The sequence below is a fragment of the Pinus tabuliformis genome, chromosome 9 (assembly GCF_031772625.1).
Source record: "Pinus tabuliformis cultivar Carrire ecotype Pingquan chromosome 9, CPIR1, whole genome shotgun sequence".
NCBI lineage: Eukaryota > Viridiplantae > Streptophyta > Pinopsida > Pinales > Pinaceae > Pinus > Pinus tabuliformis.
This window is the reverse complement of record NC_142307.1, coordinates 312,905,573-312,912,128: the sequence shown is the minus strand read 5'-3', so window position 1 is coordinate 312,912,128 and position 6,556 is coordinate 312,905,573.

Genomic DNA, 6,556 nt, shown 5'->3' with positions numbered 1-6,556 from the left:
TCATTGACGTATACCTGTCGCCGGAAGTGAGAAACTTGCCATTGAGGCATGCAAGCTTCAAAGTACTGAAGGGGTTGTTCCTAGATCAACTTCTTGGATAATGAGCTGATGTCGACAAGAAGTGATCCGTCAAAGGAGGGCCTTAATGAATCCCACATCAGTGACACGGAACGGAGCTAATGATTTTGATGGAGGTGAAAACGATCTGTGACATATGATTCAGGGTGGCGGTCATGAATGGATGAAGGATAATGTATGGCAGTGGATGGGACACGGTTGACTCTTTCTGAACGACTTCTCTTGAACATATGGCGACACTGATGCGATGGATCGGTAGCATTACCCCAATTATGGATGGTATGGCGAGACCATGGTGATGTGACCGGTGAATGAAACAACCCAACCCGATTGTGGTACGGAGGAAAAGTGTCATGTTCAAGAGCGACTTGCTACCATCAAAGTTTTCTTTAGTTTCTCCCAATTTTTCCCCAGTCATTGCTGACCAGTACCTCTTTATTTTTTTCAATCTTGAGGAGGATAACATATGCTTGTTCTATAACCTGCCCTTCGGGCAAGCCCATCGCTATGTTTATCGAGCCTAGCGATAGTGAAACTCGTTCTCGTCTAAAGACAAGTTTGTCGCTATTTAGTGATTTTAACGAGTCTAACGACAAAGATAACTTGGTCCTTTTCATTTTTAGAGAGTCTGAAAAGGTACATAAAGTTAACTCCAAAATTCCTTTTTCGTCATCTAATCCCTTACGTCCGAAAAAGTATAAAACAATACAGAAGGGATGAGTTTTCGATAGTTTTAACGAGCCGAACAAAACAAGCGCTCAATCTTTTTTTGCAATAATCCCTCAGGTCCAAAAAGATTAAAATCTAGAGGAGGGATAACACTTCCAGTCGCTTTAACGAGCTGGAAGGCCAAAACTCGGAAATCTTTTCATATTTTACGAGTCAGTTGAAAAGAGCTTAAAGAAGACTCGTCTTTTGAGGAACGAGTGATAAACAGGGTTAGCAACTGATTCCAGGTACAGGTTGGAATTTTCCAATCATGGCAGTGTCACAAGGATGGCTAGGTGAAATCACTCTTCGCAGCTGTTCCTCAAAATGGGTAAACAATCATATGGAGGTGAACGATCGACCAAATGAAAAGTGGAGGTGACGGTGCAAACACGACCAAGGCTTTAACGGCTGATAAAGTTACATTCACAGTGGTTATTTACCGGGATAGGTTCATTTTTTAACGAGCTTGAACGCGGAAAAACACTGCTCAAACTTATGTTTATTTTTTAACGAGCATGAACTATGCGCTAAAACTGCTCGGATCTTGCGTTTATTTTTTAACGAGCATGAACTTTATGCTAAAACTGCTCGATCATATGGTCAAATTTTGATTTTTTACCATAACTAGTTTTGCTCTTTTCAAAGATAGTACTGCATTCTTATTTGCTGCATCAAAATTAGTTAGAAATGAATAACATTTGTTTGAAAAATGAGACTAAAACCCTAATATTTTGCTTTGAACTACGTAAAAAGCAATTAAAAAGTGTTTTTACCTCTCATTTTACCATTTCATTTGAACTTGGTTTGTTGGAGCTTTGGAGGTGCCTCTCCCCCTTGATTTTCACCAGCTGATTTCGGGAGATTCTGTGGACGATTCTCGGCGCCGTCTGGACCAGGTAGGAGCTAAACCCTAGCTCTTTCTTTTCATGGTTTCATTTTTCCATTCTGTGCCTGTTTCCCTGTCTCCCTGAGCACCTGGGGTTTTGTTAGGGCACCCTGCCATCAACGCAGGTGGTTCACTCGAAACCTGCGTTGAATGTCAAGCTGCCTTAAGGAAGTTTGACCTTCAACGCAGGTGGAACACTAGCTACCTGCGTTGGGCACAGAAAACTGGTTTTGTTGCACAATTTTTGATGAAATTTTGCCAGTTTCTCATCAAATCCAGGATCTTACTCTTTCTCTTGTTTGTTTTGCAGGGATCTTTGAGCAAAATGTCCCTTACATGGCGAGAATGAGAACATGAAGAAGAGGACATGATTGCCCTCCATGACCTTGTCACGGTGAACGTGCTGCGGAACTGTGGCCTGCTGAAGTTTTTCCATATCTCTAGTATGAGAGCACAGATCTCCTTACTGCAGTATATGCTTGATGCTTGGGATCCCATCAACCAAGTATTCCAGATTAGGGGTAAATCCATCCCCTTGACCATCATAGACATTTACTTCTTGACTGGGTTGTCAAGGCGGGGTGCCCCCATTTCTTTGTCAGGTTCGGCCCGAGGGAATGACTCCGTGAGAGATTATGTCCGCCAGTATTGCAGGGAAGGTTCCCAGCCGAGCAGAGACGGCAAGGTCGTTATCCGTGAGATTACTGACAGGTCTCTCAGGTCCATTCTGTATACTATTGGTAGGATGGCCGGTAGTGCATCTCTTCATGTCGCCAACAGATCTTATGTGCAGCACGCCTTGGAGTGTCTCCAACCGAAAGTATTCAACTGGTGTGATGCAGTACTTCTTCAGATGAAAAGTCAGTTGACCAAGGTAAAGGACAGGAAGCTGAAGAACTTTGGATTTGGTTCTATTTTGACTGCCTTTGCCTTGGAGAAAATACCACTGATGCAGCCTCAGTATATTGCACTCGACTTGCCTTCTCCCACCGAGCCACGCATGCAGAGATGGGTTGATCACATGTCTAGGCATGCTGGTCAATCTCAGATCACTTTCACCGATACCTTCTTCAGGTGGTTCGAGTGTCAGGAGATGGTCTATTCCGAGTATCCATATGTTGGCATGGATTTCCAAGGTGATCCGGATTTGGTGCTACCGGATGGCGAACAATGGGGCGCTATTGGTAAAATCTTCGACCATATCACTGTTTACCATTTTTATTCATAATGTTTCTGTGCTTTACTCTATCAAGACTTTAATCAAACTCTTGTGTGCATTGCAGATGTTGGTCCTGTTCGTCCAACAGTTCGCTCGAGAGCGCCAGTCGCTGCCCTAGTAGGGGAGCCTGCTGGGAGGGTTATTCTTCACGACCTTGATGTGGCCGAGACCCTTACAGCTGTGCAGGAGCAGGTTGAGAGCCTTACTCTCAGTATTCCGGATGTACGGATCGATGAGTTACCTTTATAGTTGCAGCGGCATACTACTGGTGTGCCTAGATGATGGACTCGTCTCTTGTGCATGATTACACATGCCGTGACGTGCTATCATGAGCATCACTAGGCTAGGGTGTCCCCTAGAATTTTGAGCTTTTTGGGTCATGCGACCAATTTTTGTTTTGGTTACAGAACATTATGTGTAAACGATAAAAAGTTTTTATATATATATTTTGATTTTCGGGGTTTATTCTAGTTGAGTTATATGATCCACTTGTACAACATTGATGATGCATTTCTTTTTATAAATGTCGCAAATGTCTATCTAACACATAGTTTGCTAATGAGTCGGTTAATGTGTTTAAATTCCTGGAAATATGTTGGTATTGAATTAAATCAAATTGTCTTTCCAAAATCTTAACCCTTAGAAACATACGATAAATAGCTGGATTGCGGACAGAATATATACCATTGATTTGCAGTATCACTAGTTGTGAGTCTAGCCTGACGATCAGTCGGCGTATACCATGGGTGATGGCATCAGAGAGGAGTTCTATCAACGCGCTATACTCAGCGATATTATTCGTTGATTGCCCAATACACACACCTCTGAGACTCACTAACTCGCTGCTTGGATCAAAAATGGCCCAGGCCGCGGAGGACAGGTTCCGCGAACTACGACTCGCTCCGTCAGCATACCCCACACATGTCTCAGAAAGGTTCGACATCTGCAATAAATGTAAAAAGGTGGATTACTCAACAAAAAAAAACACTTTAGCGAAAACAAAATACATCAAAAGCACACAGGTTACTATTTAGGCATAGTAACGCTTGAGGTACAACCCATTGCGGGGTTGCGCCAGTGGAATTCCGTCATAATCCATTAACTCATAGGCTCCTTTTGCTAACACTCGTTTAACAATATAGGGGCCCATCCATAAAGAATTAAACTTACCTGCTCCCAATTTGTTGGATTCTTGGTCGTAAAGCAAGACCAAGTCACCTTCTGAGAAGACACGGGGTTTGACATTTTTGTCGAACTGTGCCTTGACTCGTTTCTTATGGGCTTCGTTAGCCAAAGCAGCGTCACGACGGGTTTCATCCAATTGGATTAATTCCAAGAAACGGGCCTCTTCTTCTGAAGTTCCGGGGAGGAGGTCGATTGCGAGTTTAAGAGACGAAATTTCACACTGGACTGGTAAGACTGCCTCCAGGCCATACACCAGTTGGAAAGGTGTGAACCCAGTCGCATTCTTTACCGATGTTCAGTAAGCCCACAAGGCTGAGTACAAGATTAGGTGCCACCTTCTTTTGTGAACCCCGATCATCCTTTGCAACATACACTTCAGGACCTTGTTAATCACTTCAACTTGTCTGTTGGCTTGTGGATAATACGGGGTAGAGCTGTCGTCAGATAGCCCTAGCTTGGAAGCTAATTCAACCATCATGTGATTGTGAAAATGCGATCCATGATCTGTAACTATAGCCTGAGGTACGCCGAACCTGGCGACTACATGATTGAAAAAGAAAAGGGCAGCTGTTTCACCAGTGTTATCTAATGTAGGCATCGCCTCGGCCCATTTGGTAAAATAGTCAACGGCGACTATAATATACCCATGCCCCCCGGTCGAGGTGGGGTTACATTGCATGAAATCGATGCCCCATTTGGCGAAAGGCCCAACAGCAACTATTGGCTGCAATGGTGCGGGTGGTCTTCTGGTTTTGCTATCAAAAATTTGACAAGCATGGCAACTTCTGACTGCGGTTATGCAATCTTTGAACATGGTTGGCTAGAAGTATCCTGCTCGTAAAATTTTTTGTGCTGTTGCATATCCAGATTGATGCCACCCACACGCTCCTGAATGACACTCATTTAGGGCTTTTTCGGCCTCCTCATGGGTGAGGCACCTCCTCAGAAATGTATCGATACCACGACGGTAAAGCGTATCACCGACGATCATGTAGTTTTTAGCTTGGTATCGTATACGTTTCTGTTCAGAGTGAGAGGTGTTAGGCCTAAACTTTTGGGTTTGGAGATAAATTATGATATCTCCATACCACTCATTTCTTGTAGATATCAGAAACAAACTCTCGTCCACGATTGATTCTTCAGATGTTTCATCGTTGGACGACGATGGGAGATCGCACAATAATTCCGCGAAAACTAGAGCTTTCTTTGATTTGGATTTTACAAATTCCAGATCAAACTCTTGAAGGATCGCTATCCATTTTTAATATTTGCCCCCCAGCAACTGTCGCGACAGTATATAAGTCATGGGGTTGCAATTTGATAAAATGGTAGTTTTTCGAAAGAGGACATAATGTCGAAATCTTTGAATCGCTTGAACAGCTGCAAGCGCTAGTTTTTAGACATAAGAATATTTGCTTTCTGTGTCATTCAAGTTTTTACTTAAATAATATATAGGATGTTCAATTCCATCGACTTCTTGAACTAAAACCATTGCAATGGTCGTATCTGCTGCAGCCAGATACAGGTTAAAATCTCTTTGATAGTCTGGGGCATACATTAATGATGCTTTTACTAGAGAATCTTTCAGAGCATCGAAGGAAGCTTGCGCCACCTGATCCCAGACAAAAGGTACATCCTTCTTCAAAAGACGAGTATAACCTTTAGCAAGTTCTGCGTAATTTGGAATGAACCTCCTCAGAAAGTTTGCTTTCCCTTGGAGTTTCTGAATCTGAAGCAAATTTGAAGGTGGAGGCAAATTAATGATTGCCTGAACCTTGCAAGGGTCGAGATGAATCCCATCCTTAGAGACTAAAAAGCCAAGTAAACGACCAGAACCCACACATTTGTGCGGATTGAGTCTTATCTTGTAGTGTCGGCAACGTAGAAATATCGCTCTTAAATGCTGCGGATGATCAGTCCGCTTTCGCGAATGAGCCGGAAGGTCGTCGAGATATGGTTGAACGATGTTCTTGATGTCATGGAAGGCATAATTCATTGCCCTCTGAAACGTTGCCCCTGCGTTCTTTAAACCAAAGGATAATTTTCGATAAGCGAATATGCCCCACGGACAAATAAAAGCAGTCTTTGACTGGTCCTGTCGGCGGATATTTATTTGATTATACTCGGAAAATCCATCCATAAATGAAAAGATTTCACATCTGGCGCATTCATCAATTATCTAGTCGATGAAGGGTGTAGGGTAGTTGTCCTTCGGACAAGCTTGGTTTACATCCCTATAGTCGACACACACTCTAATCGTCCCTTGTTTCTTCATAACAGGGACAATATTCGATACCCAATCGGTTAGAGGAACTGGGTAGATGAAACCAGCATGGAGAAGCTTTTCAACTTCTGCTTTAATGGCAGCGACTTTCTTGGGGTGCACCTGCCGAAGCCGTTGTCTTACTGGTTTGACATCAGGATACATCTTAATTTCATGTTCAACGATACTCGAGTCAATGCCTGGCATTTCATCA